The sequence below is a fragment of the Trachypithecus francoisi genome, unplaced genomic scaffold (assembly GCF_009764315.1).
Source record: "Trachypithecus francoisi isolate TF-2019V2 unplaced genomic scaffold, Tfra_2.0 Lachesis_group16, whole genome shotgun sequence".
Lineage (NCBI taxonomy): Eukaryota > Metazoa > Chordata > Mammalia > Primates > Cercopithecidae > Trachypithecus > Trachypithecus francoisi.
In genome coordinates, this window is record NW_022681461.1 from 61,281,687 (window position 1) to 61,300,750 (window position 19,064).

Here is a 19,064-nt window from a genome sequence, read left to right on the forward strand (position 1 = left end):
CTATTCTGTTTTGCCGTCCTTCTCTGGACCTAGCCTTCCATCCAATATCTCTGTAGTAGGAGTAAGCGGAAAGCCATCCACTCCACAAAAACTCCACTCATTAATTGCTGCCTGGCCAACAACTACTCTGCGCACTCGTTCCTCATTTCCCAGCTAAAAAGGGCCCCCACCGAGAACAATCAGTGGACATCAGTTCAACTTTCCCCCACTCACCTCAAACTTACAAAACTTTAACTAGTTCATGCTCCCTGACCCCTGGCGCTTAGCTCGCTTTCTCACCATCCTCTACATAAACCTATCAGACTTTCAATACATAACCCCAGACCCATATCTACCTCCAGACAATAGTCCAGAGCAGTGGTTCTCCCATCTCCTAACCTTCATCGAACATCTCCAGTGGCAAGGGACACTCTGTGACTACACTGAAAATGAAGCCTCATTTTATACTTATATTGCTGTTTCACTCATACACTCAGACCTTTGCTAGTCCGCCTACTGTATGGCAATTTTTTTTCTTTTCATCACTGAAACTTGGCCACAGGACAGCCGAACACACTCAGTAGTACATAGTTCTGCCAGTTGTCTTCCTTAAGGCTATCAAACTTCTCTCCGCACAATAGAGACCCCCTTCTCATGGCTCACACTTATCCGCCAAAGGCTAAACTTAACCTACACTGTGAATATAACCAATCTCTCCCACTGCTTCCTCTGTGAGGCTTTAGAAGACCCCCACCTAGTGGCAGGCCCCTGCCCATGGCCTTCAACACAACTGGTCAAACATCCCACAATTCACTCACACTCCAGGCGCCACTATACCAAAATCCAAATAGCCCAATCCTTCCTTTCCGTTATTCAACTCCAAATTCATCCTGAGGTAATCATACTCAGGCACCCAATGGAGGCCAAACAGCCCCCATTGGAGGCTATTTCTGGTGCAACTGGTCTCTCTCTATAACTCTTAACCATACAGCCATTAACTGATCCCTCTATGTCCCCGTGTCCTTGGTCCCCAGTCTAACTTTATACAGCCAGGCAGAAGTAGCAGAGCTTTTCCAGCAACTTTCTATGCCACTACGCCACTTCCGTCAAAAACGGGCTGTTTTCCTCCCTCTAGTTATTAGAATCAGCTGAAAGCCTGGCCTCCCTGCAGCGCCGAACTACCTCAATAGCCCAAGCAGCTGCCCAAAACAGGCGAGCCCTAGACTTGCTTACAGCTGAAAAAGGAGGCACTTGTCTCTTCCTTGGAGAAGAGTGCTGCTATTATGTTAGCAAGTCAGGCCTAGTAGACACTAACATTCAAACCCTCAATAAAATAAAAAAACTGAGATACAGAACCTTAATACCTCAACCTTGCTGGGACCTTCCTTCTGGGTTTTGCCCATATTCCAACAAATGCTTCCATACCTCGTTCCTATGCTAATACTGTGCCTTATTTTATTCCTCATCCGTACGTCCAAATACCAACCATAGGCTCCGACCTTAACAGCGCCCCTTAACAGCAGGAAGTAGCCAGACAGACCACGGGGTCCCTTTATCACTATTATCAATAAAAGGTTGGACTGTTTGGACGAACGGAGGCAAGATGGTGCACTTCCGGGTTCTTCATCTCCCCCCCTCCAGCTTTTCCCACGCGCGAAAATGCAGCCGGCGACCCGGGAAGGTGCAGACCAACTAGGCATGCGCCAGGTGATGTCAATCCGAAGAGACCAAGATTTACCTGGTCGCACCTGCGGAACGCCCCCTGACATGCCCCTGCCCCGCCTATTGTCCTCCCACTCCTAGAAAAGCCGCTCCGGAGGGACGCTACGCACGGCCTTCCTCAGTCCTCCACTCCTGTCGGGATGTCAGGACTGCAGGAACTCCGTCTGAGAGCCCCACCGGGGGGACTCTGTTGGTCTTCCTTGCCGGAGGCCGACAGACCTCTACCTCACACCTTAGGTGACCAAAATAAACTTGCAGTTTTGCTCCTACACTTGCCTACTCGCTGGTTCTTTTGTGCCCGCTCTGGTGGTCTTAGAAAAACAAATCAAAAGATACCAAAAATACACTGGGGAAAAGATAGTTTTTTCAATAAATGATGCTGGGAAAACTGGATATCAATATGCAGAAGAATGAAACTAGACCCCCATCTCTTCAAATAAAATGTTGATTCAAATAAAAATGAATTAAAAATTAAAAAATTAAATATAAGACCTTAAACTATTAAACCACTGCCAGAAAACATTGGGGAAACTGTTCAAAACATTAGTCTGGGGAAAAATTTCTTGAGCAATACCCCACAAGCACAACCAAAGTAAATGGACAAATGGGATCACGTGGAGTTGAAAATCTTCTGCAAAGCAAACAATCCATTAAGTGAAGAGACAACCCACAGAATAGGAGATAATATCTGAAAACTATCTATCTGACAAAAGGTTAATAGCTAGAATATATAAGGAGCTCCAATAACTACAAGAAAAAAATATAATAAATGGATTTTAAAATGGACAAATAATTTGAACACACATTTCTCAAAAGAAGACATACAAATGGCAGACATGTGAAAAGGTGCTCAACATCATTGAGAAATGCAAATCAAAACTACAATGAGATACAATCTCATCCCAGTTAAAATGGCTTATTTCCTAAAGACAGGAAATAACAAATGCTGGAGAGAATGTGGAGGAAAGAGAACATTCATACACTGTTGGTGTGAATGAAAGTTAGTACAATCACTATGTAAAACAGTTTGAAGGTTCTTCAAAAAACTAAAGTAGAGCTACCGTACAATCCAGCAATTCCATTGTTGGGTATTTACACCAAAGAAAAGAAATCAGCATATTGAAGAGGTATCTGCACTCCTATGTTTGTTGCAGCACTGTTCACAATAGGCAAGATTTGGAAGCAACTGAAGTGTCCATTAACAGATGAATGGATAAGAAAAATGTGGTACTTATACACAATGGAGTGCTATTCAGCCATAAGAAAAGAATGACAGTCAGTCATTTGCAACAACATGAATGAAACTGGAGGTCATTATGTTAAGTGAAATAAACTAGGAACAGAAAGACAAACATCACATGTTCTCATTTATTTGTAGGATTTAAAAATCAAACCCACAGAAACAGAGAGTAAAAATAGAAATGGTTATCAGAAGCTGGGAAGTATAGTAGGGGGTTGGTGGGGAGGTGGGAATTGTTAATTGGTACAGAAAAAAAATAAAATAAGTAAGGCCTAGTGTTTCATAGCATAAAAGGGTGACTTTAGTCAACAATAATATACTTGTACATTTTAAAATAAGAGTATAGTTGGATTGCTTATAATGCAAAGGATAAATGCTTGAGGGAATAAATACTCCATTTTCCATGATATGATTATTATGCATTGCACTCCTGTAACAAAATATTGTATGTACCCTATAAATATATACATCTACTGTGTACCCACAAAAGTGAAAAAAAATTACAAAAAAAAAGTCATCACTATGATCAGATGTTGGAGCTAACATACAAGGACATTTTAAAAGGTATTACACATATATTCAAGATCCTCAGATGAAACATTAATAAAATGAACAAACAGATGGGAAATAGCAGATATATGGAAACCATGAAAAAGAACTAAAAATAAATTCCATGAACAAATAAAACATACACACAGAGTCCTGTAAGGCAGTATCAGCGGGTTAAGTCAGAAAATGCTAAGTGAGCCTAGCAAGAAAAAAAAACAAAGGTGGAAAAGATTAGGAAAAAAAAGATAAAATAACAGCCAAGTATGTATTAACTTGAAGCTATAAAAGCTCAGTGAGCATTGAGCATAATTTATACAAAGAAAACTATATCCTATGCCTAGCGTGGTTGCTCGTGCCTATAGTACCAACATTTTGGGAGGCTGAAGCTGGTGGATTGTTTGAGTCTAAGAATTTGAGACCAGTCTGGGCAACAAGGCAAAACTCTGTCTCTACCAAAAATACAATAATTGGCTGGGAGTGGTGGCACATGCCTATAGTCCCAGCTACTAGGGAGGCTGAGGTGGAAGGATCACCTGAAACCAGGAAGGTCCAGGCTACAGTGAGCTATGATCACACCACTGCACACCAGCATGGGTGACAGACAGAATGATACCCTGTCTCAAAAAAAAAAAAAAAAAAGAAAAAGAAAAAGAAAACAATCCCCTGTGCTATCATAGTACAACTTCAGAAACAAAATAAAAAATAATGATAGTATCCGGAGAAACAGTACAGTTTACATTTAAATAGACAACGATACAAATAATTCATGAATTTCTTATAAGAAATAATAAATACCATCTGACAATGGTCTAACATCTCTAAAGTGCTGCATAAAGAAGAGCTTACTTTAGTGAAGTTTTGGGGTGTGGTTTTTATCTAATAGGTTGCATTATAATGGAATTAGATAAAACCCACAGAGATATTAAGCAAATTATGTCAGCTTGAACTGAAACGGACAAAGTAAAAATGAAAAGTTAGGTATGCAGACCCTTGAACTACCATGGGCAGCAAGGAGGCTGAGAAAACTACTCGGTTGCAACCATGATTTTTTTTTTTAATTGAAAAGGAAGAATCACTGGTGATGTAAAGATGTAAGCCCAGTGGGCACAGCAAAGAGTCACGGAACATTAGACCAAAGAATCAGGCCTGCCTGTGGTTAGGCAAGCAAGGAACCAGCAAACAGTACTCAGTGGATTTCAGAATTGCTAGGATGCCTCCTATTGCTGCCTTTTGGAGTAAAAGCATCTATTGTAGTTATCCTACGTCTTTCTCTCTATCTTGTGTTGAATATAGAGGACAGAGGACTTGCCTCATTAATTTACAAGTTTTCAGATTGAGAGAAAATCAGCGGAGCTGCAATTGAAGTGCTACACCCAAGAAAACTCATCCACATCTGGAACTCATATACTTAAGCCGGAATCTCTGATGGAATGAGACTTTGTGGGTGGAGGCCTGGGACACAGATGATTATATTTAGCATGTGAGCAGAATAAGAGCTGTTTTGATGACAAGGAACATTGTGGTAGGCTATATTTTTCATAATGGTCATAGTAATATCTCAGTCCAACCTACTCTTCCAGAATCTTGCCTCTGTTCTATAAGGAGGTGGAGACCTTTGGATATCATAATTAATAAATAGAATGTAGCTGCTTTCGGTTCTGGTGGCGGCAGGGCTGAGCCAGCAATGCCCTCCCTTCACTCTCCACGCCCGCTCTCCAGCTGTCCGCCCGCTCCACTGCCCTCCCGGCCACCATGACGGAACAAGCCACCTCCTTCGCCAAGGACTTCCCGGCCGGAGGCATCACCGCCGCTCTGTCCAAGACAGCCGTGGCATCGATCAAGCGGGTCCAGCTGCAGCTGCAGGTGCGGCACGCCAGCATGCTGGTCGCCGCCGAGAAGCAATGCAAGGGCATGGTGGACTGCATCGTCTGCATCCCCAAGGATCAGGGCGTGCTGTCCTTCTAGAGGGGAATCCTGGCCAATGTCATCCGCTCCTTCCCCACGCAAGCCCTGAATTTCGCCTTCAAGGATAAGTACAAGCAGATCTTCCTGGGGGGCGTGGACAAGCACACGCAGTTCTGGAGGTACTTTGCGGGCAACCTGGCCTCTGGCAGCGCGGCAGTCGTGTATCCCCTGGATTTCACCAGGACCCGCCTGGCAGCCGACGTGGAAAAGTCGGGCACGGAGAGCGAGTTCGGAGGCCTGGGAGACTGCCTGGTGAAGATCCCCAAGTCCGACGGTATCTGGGGCCTGTACCAGGGTTTCAGCGTCTCCGTGCAGGGGATCATCATCTACCAGGCTGCCTGCTTCGGGGTGTACGATACGGCCAAGGGCATGCTCCCCGACCTCAAGAACACGCACATCCTGGTGAGCTGGATGATCGCGCAGACCGTGACGGCCATGGCTGGCGTGGTGTCCTACCCCTTCGACACAGTGCAGCGGCAGATGATGACGCAGTCCGGGTGCAAAGGAGCTGACGTCATGTACACAGGCACCACAGACTGTTGGAGGAAGATCTTCAGAGACGAGGTGGCCAAGGCCTTTTTCAAGGGTGCGTGGTCCAACGTCCTCAGAGGCATGGGGGTGGGGGCGGGTTTCGTGCTGGTCTTGTATGACGAGCTGAAGAAGGTCAGCTAAGGGCCTTGGCATCCTCCACACACACCAAGGGAACCAAAAGAACCACGTAGAATCCTGAAGTGTGCAAACCATCGACGTTCGAGAAATTCCAGTCATCTTTTTCCCAGCCAGACCCTGCCTGTAGATGGCCAGGGAAGGCTCTAGAAAAGGGGCGCATTGGCCAGGCGTGGTGACGGGCGCCTGTAGTTCCAGCTACTCACTCGCGAGGCTGAGGCAGGAGAATGGCGTGAATCCAGGAGGCGGACCTTGCAGTGAGCCAAGATTGCGACACTGCACTCCAGCCTGGGCGACAGAGCGAGACTCCGTCTCAGAAAAAAAAAAAAAAAAAAAAAGAAAAGAAAAGGAAAAAAATAAGAAAAGAGAAAAGAAAAGGAGCACATTATGATCCAGCCATCGGTACCAGATTCCATGTCTTGATCACTGGGGGAAGGGAACCAGGGTGTCCTTGTGGGCCCACGGGCGAGGCACTCCAATACTCAGACCTAGAGTCCAGATGCTTGTAGGATCCAAGTCGTGTTTAAGTATTCATTTAAAACAAAAGAATCATGGTCCCCATTTGTACTTAAGCACTAGCCCCTCTTTTGCACAGCCGAGTACTTGCAATTATGTTCTATGTTGGGCATCCTGCTGCGAAACAATAAACACAGGATGCGAGGGGGGAGAATAAATAATAAATAAATAAATAAATAAATAAATAAATAAATAAAATGTAGCAGAAGTGAGACTAAGTAATATATTAGACCAGCTTAGAAAGACAGTGCAACTTCCTCTTGACTTTTTTTTAGGACGTTTGCCTTTTGGAACTCAGACGTCATGTTATGAAGAGGCCGAGGCTACATGAAGAAGTCATGCTGACATGTTTAGGCACATAGGTCTAGCTAAGGACCCTGCTGACGGCCAGCATCAACTACCAGGTATGTGAGCGAACAAACTGGTGATTTAACCTCCAGCTTCAGAGTAACCCTAAGTAATGCTAAGTACAACAAAGACAAGCTGTTCCTGCAAAGCCCTGCTCAAACAGCAAATTGACTACCGTAATAATACTGTTATTTTAAAAAACAGTATTATTGTATCAGTTTATCAACATGGAAAAGCTTTAAATACATAATCTTAAATAAAAAGTAATTTTCTGAAGAATATATACGTTATGATAGCGTTAATATATAACATAATATAATACATTGGAACTGAAGTCTAAATAATTTTGATTAATAAATTTAAAATATCAGTATGCTTTAAAATATTTATTGGGTAAATGCATTTATTAATTACTTTTTTTTTTTTTTTGAGACGGAGTCTCGCTCTGTCGCCCGGGCTGGAGTGCAGTAGCCGGATCTCAGTTCACTGCAAGCTTCGCCTCCCGGGTTTACGCCATTCTCCTGCCTCAGCCTCCCGAGTAGCTGGGACTACAGGCGCCCGCCACCTCGCCCGGCTAGTTTTTGTATTTTTAGTAGAGATGGGGTTTCACCGTGTTAGCCAGGATGGTCTCGATCTCCTGACCTCGTGATCCGCCCGTCTCGGCCTCCCAAAGTGCTGGGATTACAGGCTCGAGCCACAGCGCCCGGCCTATTAATTACTTTTAAAAATTTATCAAAAACATGTATAGATAGGTGTTAAATATTTAAGCCACTACAGAATAGATTATGTTTAACAAGAAAACCTTTGAAGATGAGGTGTTGGAAGAAACACAGAAAAAGCAAAATGCAGGAAATGCAAATCAGTCAGTAAATTATTACAGCAAGAATGCATGGTGATTAAAAAAATAAGGTTAGCCTCATACATACACATGCATTATACATATAGCAAGGACAATAAATGTAAGTTAAATATAATTCTTTAAAAACACAAATTGGATTAAATAATGCTTAAAAATTGTTATAAATGATAAAAATGTATAAGACAATCAAAAAAAGATACACAAAAACTGAAAATACAGGAATAGAAGTAGACAAATTAGACAATTACTAATAACAAAAAATTGAAGCAATATTAATATCAGATAAAAATAATTCAGTGCAAAAGGAATTCAATGGAATATCGGGGGAATAATTGTTCAAGGACAAGTATTTACCTTTAGCTCCTTGGAAACATAACTTAATACAGTTTTGAAATGTATAGGCAAAGAGTGTTAGAACTATGAAAAGAGAGACTAAAGATGTAAATGTATTTTCTGGGTGATGTAGTTCAAAACTGATTGTTTTTGTACTTATGATAAAATAATTCAGATAGAGATTTCTTGAGTGATTTTTTACACAATAAAATATTCTCTTGGTAAGTTTCTGGTCATCTATCCCCTACTATCACCTGTTTTTACAGCTACACTATAAAAATTTTAAGTTTCAACTTTCAAAATTGAATTGCCAGAACAATTAATTATGATGTTGAATGACTGAATCTACGAGTATTTGTTTCACAGCAGTGGGCTCTGTCTTAAATATAGAAATACTTGAGTCATCAATTGTAAATAAAAGTATAAAACATAAATATATATTAATTTTAAACATATTTATAATCAACATAGTGTAAACTATTTGTATTTAAAAATTGTATAAAAATATGAAAATGCAAAGAGATTTTTTGAGTGTTTAACTGACAATCCCATATTTATTAATTAAAATCAGGTAAAAAACAACTATAAATGTAGATAACCTTCAATAAATTTATTTTATCACTTTTTAAAACTTTCTGCATAATAATAGTGGGACATTCTTGATAAAAACAAACATCAATTTCAGGAACACTAAATAAATTATATCAAATGGAATTAATATGCATGATGATTTACTGTAATTTAACTCAAATAGAAAAATTGAAAACTACTCAAGTCACAGATAAAATTAATTTTAACTGTATCTTTGGGGTATACTAAAACTCACTCCTATCATTAGAAAAGGAAATCCATGAAGCAGGAATTTTCTACAGAACAAAAGTTATAGCGTGTGTTAAACTGGAGAAAGTTACATAAATTGTCAATATTCTTCTGGCACTAAATGGCACTAAAAGGGTACTTTGAAAATGAAATTCAAATGTTAAAAAAGAATAAAACCATCTTCTCTCTACCTATGGCATTTTACCATTTTCCATTCATAATGGATAATACCTGAGGAAGAGTTCTGAGGTGGCAGCATACTTGTACACCTGCTTTGCTAGAATTGAATTGCTTAAGTGCTAATTTGCTGGCAATTTCACTGCAACAGCAGGTAGTTCATTTTTAACTGCATTTAGAGTTGTGAATGCTCATAGTGACACAGAATTCAGTCTGTAAGCCATTCCATGAGAAACTGTTTAAGATTAATACTTAAAACTGTTAATTTCTGCAGTCACTGGGCCTTGTACATAAAATCATTGCTTTGTTAAGGTAAATGCAGATGTTTGTAAACTCGTCTTTTAAATAAGTGTATTTTTGAGAAAAAATTTCAATTTAACAAATATTTACTGAGTACAACTTGTATAGAGAATTAAGCAAATCAAAGAAACATTGGGTATGATTATTATAGCAGTTTCTGAACACATAGTCCAATAAATATAGTGGATGTGTGTGTGTGTGTACATATATAGTGTGTGTGTATATATATACATATATAAATATGATATACATACATATTATATATACATATATAAACATATACACACACGTATATATACATATATGTATGTGTATATATAGTGGATGTGTATATATGCATATATACATATACATATATACACACATATATGTGTATATGTATACATATACATACATATATACACACATATATACGTGTATATGTATATGTGTGTATATATGTATGTGTGGGTATACATATATTTATACTCATGTATTTCACCCTCATGCTAACCTTTATCAAAAAATTCATAACCAAAGTAACCACAGATGCTCTCTTCTGTCTCCAAACTACATCTTTTCTGTTTTGCGGTATAAATTAGTAATATTAAGCATGAATTGAAATTACTAGCATTCACTTGAAAAAATGAAGTTAAATCATCACAGGCTGGTTTTGTAGATCTCTTTACATATAAAAATGGAAAGTTCTAGATTTAGAAAATCTGTAGGATATAATTACCTTTTAGTGTTCTTACAAGTCTTGATTTCTCCTTTCTGGGACATCCAGAATGTTGACTTTGATAATTATTTAGCAGATTCAAGATAGATACAACTCATACATCATAGCAACAATTTATGAAGCTACTTTGTCTCTGAAACCATTTTTAATAATGTATATGATATACTTAACACTTGGCCTGAAAGAAAATGTAATAAAATATATTCTTTTCTTTTACATGTCTTCATTTTAAATCCCTTTTTGTATCATTTTCCCCTAACCATTGTATAGACATCTCAGAACTTGCATTTTGGGCACTTTGTTCCCCTTCTTTGATGTCATTAAAAATACTAAAAGCAAGTTCACTTCAGAAAACTTGCATTAATTTTTTTTTTTTTTAAATCATCTCATGCTCTCACCTCTTGTATATTTTTCTTCTAAATTGTTTGAAATTTGTCTCCCATATTTTCTGGCTATACTTTTGAAAATAATAAAACTTTATCTGCATAGTTACCTCAAACCATATTAAATGCACAGGTCAATTACCTTCCTACAAAAATAATTACCTCATACTTATTTTGCTGGGTTTAGCGAAGTTTGAATTAACTTCAGATTATTCCTTTAGTCACAGTGATTTGTATGGGTTTGTCTTTTTCGAATAAAGTTAGTTTCCTTATTTTATATTATACATATCCATAGGAGAAAATGTAGCAAATCCAGAAAAACTGAATAAAGAACATAAACTATGCATGGTCCAACTACCTGGAACCATACCTTTTTAGAGTTTGGTATAGATGATACCAGTTTTACGTGCGTGTGTGCATACATTTAATGTGCTACTTTTTTGTGTTTTAAGTATGTTACATAATTCATAATATTTTAAATACTGGTTTTAAATATAGATTTGTCTATAATAGTAAAGATGTTTTTTCATTAAAATGCAGAAGAAACAGAAGTATGTAAAATTAATAGTAACCTCTTATTCAGATCGATGAGCAAATTACTTAATATTTTTATGTAATTAGCATTGCATAAAATAATGAGATCAATATTTTAATTGCCAAAAGGCATAAATATAAATTATATATATTTGTATGTGTATATATGTGTGTAAGTACATATATATCCACACATATGTATAATCTAGATACTATATTATATATTATTATATTGAGTCACCTGAGCCATTTTTGCTTTATTTCCATTTGTTTTCCTTTTTTATTTTTCAATGGGAAAGATTAATAAACTACCTAATGGCAATCACTATTGGTCATCAAATCATTCTTCCCATACTCTTCCATCTATTTCTCATCAGTCTTTTTTCTGAAATATATTTAAAAATCAATATATAGAGTGTGACCTTAAATAGTAAACACAATAATAAAAATATATGAAATATTTTTAAATGAGTTAAATTCAATTTTTTTTTTTCATTTTTGTTTTCCCTCAAACATTCTCCTTCTACAAAAGCTGGTAAGACCTCAAGCTGTGCTCTTATTTGTGATGGTAAGCATCATTTTGGTGGCTATGTGGCTGCACAGCACGAGGTGGCTATGTGGCTGCACAGCATGAGGTGGCTATGATGAACCCTGATGAAAAACGACAGGTGCAAAATGAGAAAAGTTTGCACACAACAAGTTTGGCTTTATAAAGGCTTCAGGTTTACCATCATCAGAGAACCTTGATCTGCTGTGGTTTAAAACAGGGAAGGGAACCACCTGTTTTGCCTCAAGCAATAATTAAGATCAAACAAAATACATTCTGAAACAGTAAGACATGACAAAGGATAGTGAAAGGGTTTTTCAGCAATGGCAATAGAAGTTACTTTCTCCAAAGAGTTGGGTTATTACCAAGTAAAGCACAATGGTAATAACCCAAAGGCAAACTAGAGTGAAGAAAAGCAGATATATGCAGGTGGAGGAACAATATTTGCATTTCCATAGATAAATACTTTCAAACATACAGAAAAAATAAAGGGACACAGAACTCATAGTAATGATTTGGGATATTTCCTTTGGCCAACGTATCTCCCCAGTTTCTAGGGCACACACTGAGATTCAGGAGAAGCCTGAAGAAGAGTATATTTATAAAATAACTATCCACAACTGACATCTACTTGTAAAGGATTAATATATTTTTCATAAATATGAGAGATACATCCATTCATAAAACTCTTTAAATCACGTTGTACAACTTGGATATGATAGTTGCTTATTCATAGGATGAAGAGGCAATGACTGGAATACACAATGTAAATGACTCACACATAGGCACCATCACCACCAAGTAAAAAAGCAATTTGTGAAAAACAAGGAAAACTCTTGTTTTCGTCAGGGCCAGAGAAGTATAGTTGATGGTAATTTGTAATCAGAAAACACAGCAAACTACTTAATTAAAAAAAACAATCCCAAACTTCTGTCTTTTTTACATATTCTAAACAACTATGTTAACTAGACCTAAAAAACTATAGGTATATGTGCATAATCAAATCAAGTCTTACCGAAATCTAGATCTGATGTCTTCCAACACCAACATTTATAAATATATCCCCAGTGCAGGCCGGGCATGGTGGCTCATGCCTATAATCCCAGCACTTTGGGAGCCGGATCCTGGTGGATCACTTGAGGTCAGGAGTTTGAGACCAGCCTGGCCAACATGGTGAAACTTCATCTTTACTAAAAATACAAAAATTAGCCAGGCATGGTGTTGCATGCCTGTAGTCCCAGCTACTTGGGAGGCTGAGGCAGGAGAATCGCTTGAACCTGGGAGGCAGAGGTTGCTGTGATCCCAGATGGTGCCACTGCACTCCAGCCTGAGCGACCAGAGTGAGACCATGTCTCAAAAAAAAATTTATCTATCTATATCTATCACCAATGTGAAGCAATAATCATATTCTTGTTTCGTAGAAAATAAAAATCATAAAATATCTGCATGAAATAAAAATGCCTATTGTCTATTTGCATAAAGTATAATGGCAAATTAGTACTTCCAAAAATTAAAATAAATTAAATTAAATGTAAATATTTTAATATAGTTTGAAAGTATAAAATAAAAATATAATTTTCTTGTAAATCAGTTCCTACAAGATGGTATTCTAAGTATTTGGAGGATACTTTCATTTTGGTATTTTCACATGAACATGAGTTACATTCTATAAAGCATTCATAAGAGTGCCTAGCACATCATAAAGACTCTATAGTAATTAGTTATATATAAATAAAATTATTTTCATAATCTGGAGATACATAAAATGTTGTGATGTGCTTTTTAAACTTTGCATTTTATTGTATAATAAAAAGAAAATGTATATCATGTATACATACAAAATGATAAAATAATGAAATGAGTTTCACACTAAGATACCCTACCCTATTTAATAGATGTAAACACTGTTGTGTTTTCTTGTAAATCCTTCCACAAAATATCCCTTACATATGTATTTTTATGTGTGTATGTGTATGTATATGTGTGTGCATGCATATATTATACTTAGTATTTTTAAATAAATGGCTGTAAATTAAAAGCACTGTAGTTTTACTAATTAATATGTCTTTTGATTGATATATATTTGAAACTCTCTATTAAATGGTAATAGAGGGGCCGGGTATGGTGGCTCACACCTGTAATCCCAGCACCTTGGGAGGCAGAGGCGGGTGGTTCACCTGAGGTCAGGAGTTTGAGACCAGCTTGGCCGACATGGTGAAAGCTCATCTCTACTAAAAATGCAAAAAAATTAGCCAGGTATGGTGGCAGGCACCTGTAATCCCAGCTACTCGATAGGCTGAGTCACGAGAATCGTTTGAACCCTGGAGGATGAGGTTGCAGTGAGCCAAGATTGCACCATTGCTCTCCAGCCTGGGCAACAAGAGCAAAACTCCATGTCAAAAAAAAAAAAAAAAAAATGTAATACAAGGGAAATCATACTCTATAAGAGATATCATTAAAAAGATAAAAGCCCTTGCATATAACTTCATATTTAGAGATCAAATACTGAATTATCTTCTTCAGAATTCAAAAACAAGAGTCTAATGTTTTCTATCAACATTCTATTCAACCAGAGTAACTAAATTGTATAACAGAAAAAGAAATAAAAGTACAAAATTGGAACCCCCAAAATAAAGCTGTCATTATTCCTTAATGACATAATTATGTACATAGAAAGCCCAAAGTACTCTAGAAAAAAATATGAGTGTTGATTAATAAATTTAGCAAGATTCTTGGATGCCAGGAAAATGTATTAAATCAGTTGAATCATCTACATAATTGACAAACTTTTATTTAAAGAACAAGATAATATGTGTTTTCACCTTTGTGGCCAATATGGCCTGTCACTTCTCAACTTCGCAATTATAGTAGTCCTTCGATTTGTGTTCCATACACTGTTCCATGTCATAATCTTGCTACAAGCCTCTGCTGCTCTGAACATGTGGTACTAGCGTGGTACTGTGTTCCATTCACATATTTCACAACAATCTCTAGTTGACGTTCAAAACAGTTTTTTTTGCCTTACAATATAATTCCATCTGCAACATATATTTAGATATCCATTAGTAGTCTGGCCAACTGATAGTACTTTTTTCCACTTGCTAGTAATAATTCTGAGTTTTTTCTTGGTTTTGTGACTTTTTTTTTCAATAAATGTAATAGATTCTAAGCAGGTAAGATATAACTGCCCTCTTGAAACAAGTAGTCCTGCCCGTCAATTACTCATCAGTAGAAAAGCGTATGTTTACTGAAAAGAGAAACCCAGTAAGGTAGCCTCCTTATTCGAGGCTGGAATAGCATAGAACAGATCCACTTAGTTTCTAAGCTTCTGCCTGATTTTACAAGCATATTTTAAGAAAATGATCTAATGATTTGTACACTGAATAGGAATATCAACCCAGTTTTAAATAGTAATATCTAACCTTTCTTAATATTGTTGAACACTTGTAAGAAATTGATTCCAGAAGGCACAATCAACTAATACTTTATTTGCAGTACTTCAGGACCATGAAACATTAATTTCCATACATATATATTAGTCATCTCAGGGGAAAAAATTAGGTCACCCAGAGCAGGTTCTAATTTCTATCTTTACATACTATTTTACTTGACAAGAAAACATCAGCAAAAACTGTGTGAAGCGTGCTAATAAACTCAGTTTCACCTTATTTAAGAGAATGACGTTTAAGTAGTACTAGAAATCCATTCTGTTAATAGAAAAAAATGGAGAATTTTGATTACAAGTAAAAGCATGTAAGACATGGCCTGGTAATCATTGATGACTATATTAACACATATTAGCAGTAAGCGCTCAATCTAATATCTTAGATACAGGGATTTTAATAACTTTTTCCGCAAAATAATACAAAGCTGAATATTTATATTTCTAGTTTTTACTAAATAGGGATGCATTCACTGGACTTTGCCAGACCCTATAGTCCCAGCGCTATTTTTTTTCCACGTAGTAGAATCCACTTAATCTTAAGTGTAGATTCAGTGTGTCTGCATTTCTAAGGTTAATATTCACCTCAGGGAAAAAAAAAAAAAAAGGAATGGAGTTGTTACCTATTATTCTGAAACTTTTTCCCTTCTGTCCTTTGTAACTCTTCAGAATGAATATTTTTGTTTAGTTTGTATGACATCGTGTCTATTAGGGTCCTCAATCTTGTTGAATAACTATTGTTTCTAGTGCTAAAGTCCATATTCTAGTAACTTTCGTGGCACTCAATCTAACTGTATCTAGGACCTTGTCTTCTTAGCAGACAGATCTCCTAGAAGCCCTCTATTTGGGAAGAGAAGCCATTCTGGATACATCTATCCAAGGTCCTGAGTTCGACTATAGATATTTAGGTTTTGAAATCTGGCCTCTCTTTTTTCTGAAAAAAAAAAAAAAAAAAAAAAACCAGAAAGTCTAATGTCAGTTCCAAGCTTCAAAATATACATTATTTGATGGTATTATAAATTATAATAATAAATGTCTTGATTTAAATAAGCACATTATGTCTTATAAACATCTTAATGGTGATAAGATAAAAATATATCATGAAAGTAATGATAATAAAATTATTTTTAAAACCTGATGCTTATTTATGTCATAATGTATCCATCCTCCTGATATGAAAAAGTATCATTCAGAAATTATCTGTTTTGTCAGAAATTATCTGTTTGTCCAGGAACTCAAATGACAGGAGCACAATATTTCTAACTACAAGCTCTACAAATAATATATTTTATTGAAGAAAAAAATATGCTTTCCTTTTTCCTGTCTACAATATTTGAATGCCAGTTGAGGATTCTCAGATGCTTTTAAATGTTTTGTAAGTAATTATGTCTCTCTTTTAGAATTGTTTATATTATCGATTGGTTCATCTTATACCTTTTTGAGTAGATGACAATAAATTTAGCTATTTCCTATATAAATAGTAAATAATTCTCAAACTTCTAGGATGTGGATAATTAAACATATTTTGCAAAGTACAACCTTCTCAGCATAATGGAGTTTCTTTAGTCTGGCACAAAGTAATTATTTAGGTTTTAGAATAGCAATTTAAAAACAATTTTAAAATAAGACACACAATAATGATAAAGACTACTATTGCATAGTCAATTAAATATAATACTTATATCATTTTGTTTAATTTTGTAATACTTATTTAGCTATGTTAGTCATATTATATAATTTAATTAACCTAATTAGTATATTATTATGATGATCATCAGTAAGCATCAGCAGAAGTAACTATAGAACTACAGAAAAACATATTATTCTGGGAGTGATAGGTCAAATTAACTATAGACCTAGAAGGTAATATGTTCACAGTAGCTTAAAGCTTTGGTAAGGATATTCTTTATTAAGATCAGCTTGTCTCTTCCCCAAGCCTCCATAGCGTGTGCTGACAGTTTAGACTTAACCTGACCAATTGAGACAGCAACTGCAATTGAAACAATAGGTGCAAATCTAGGAAACATTAAAGAGTCTTCAATGGACATTAGATAGATAACACCATTTAAACTAGGATATCACCCAATATTTTTCCACCTAGATTACAACAAATCTGTGTACATCACCTCACACTTAAAATTAATATGGCTTAGGTTTTATTTTACAGTTGCAATTATTGTGAGCCATTTACACCATTATTTCTTGCTTTTGTTCATTTTATTAATACCACTTTTAGATTGTTTTTGCTGCTTTTAAATGTTTAATCATTTAATGTTTAAACATTTTAAATGTTATACCATCTTTTCATTCATTTTCAATTGTCTTTATTGTAATCAAAATATTTAAAGTTTAAATATTTTTCTGAGTAAAGATTTGTTCAGATTTCATATACTTAACAATTTTTTCACTTTAAAAAATGTATTTTAGTTGCATGCTTTTGAACTTTCATCTGTGACCCCAATATCATTGAAGAAGAAACATTTTAAATAAAACTCAAAATGACCTTTTCTCTTTCTTAGTTTGTCTTATTAAGTTAAATTTTAATCATTTTATATTCAGATGTGTTTATTTTTCCCTTTAAAATTCATTAATATTTAATTGTAATATAAATGCATTAGAAAAATAATATTGTGTAGTTGGTGGAATAGAAACCAGAGGAATTAACTGTGATAAAAAATAGTTTATGTCAATCGTTCCCAACTCATCTTTATGGATCAATTACTGAATCAATAATAGGCTTGCAAAAAGGAAATGGTATGTATGTACTGTACTGAGTATAGAAGATAGACAGTAGAGACATTCTATGCTGTCCTAATTTATCAATAGATAATATGCCCACAAGAATAAAATACTCTACCTCAAGCTAGATATCATAGAATAAGTGTGAGATATTCTTACCCAATGATTTTGACTACAATTGGGTTCCCTATTATATGAGTGTTGTTTATAAAGAGAGAGTTAAGGTAAGGTAGGCTTTCACTCGTCAAGCAAATAATGAATCATGGCAAAATAGCCTTGCAATGAATTTGCTTCTTATTGACCCTATAGTCTACTTACCCACAAGCATCATCATAAATAGAGCTCTCTGTTCATCTTTGGATGAGGAACACTTACCTTATTCCCCAAGTTACATATCAGAATTCTGCTTTTAACTCTCTTTAGCTTATATGTTAGTAGTTAATAGATGACTAATTATCATTAGATCAAATACTCTATTTTTCTTTGAGAGAGAGCATGGCAGCGACTTGTTAGTAGTAAGGTTGCCCCCTAAAAAAGAGTATGAATTCTTCTTTACAGTCATAAAACAATTCTCAGAATTTTTTATAGTATTTGACATTTTTAGGTGTTTTTAGTTGTGAGGAATGAGGCTTGTCAGCTCAGTATGCCATGATGCTGAAAAATTCAGTAGGTTTAAATGATTTTTCTATGACTTTAGGGCCCACCTCCAGGAAGAATGCTAGCTGTTTAGTACTCATTTCTTATCAACATTCACATTGTGTACTAGTCTATAGTGACTAACCTGTCCTATATCCTCCTCCTTGAAAGATTTATAAACTTTGGAAAATTTCAAAGCTTTTAACTGCCCAAAGCTTTTAACAATTTCAAGTCCACAGAGACACACAGTTGAAATCTGTAGACCCAGGGTCCACTTCTTTAATGTGTTGTCATAGTGTTCCATCTGTATAGGCTTCCCCACAAATTTACCACTTAAAAAAGAAACAACAAACTCATCAAAATCTCATAGTATGCATGGTTTTTCCACTTATTCACCTCTCTCATTGAATATCAATTACTGTACCCAAGGCATATATAAGTTGGACATCTGAAAAATTACACCTAGGGTCAAATAGAAAACAGTGTGAATATGTTTTTCCGCATGTAAAGTGAAAAACATCAAGCCAATAATAACACAGGCAAAAATAATTATGATATTTCACCATTGCTGAAATATGACAGTGAACTACTA

General features: G+C 36.1%; 1 pseudogene across 1 annotated transcript; it reads left to right on the top strand.

Annotated features, from left to right (window-relative positions):
* Positions 1 to 5,046: 5,046 nt before the first annotated feature.
* Positions 5,047 to 6,148, top strand: LOC117099367 (annotated as a pseudogene). The gene has a single exon (XR_004443784.1). The product of XR_004443784.1 is annotated as an ADP/ATP translocase 3-like (transcript).
* Positions 6,149 to 19,064: the final 12,916 nt, after the last annotated feature.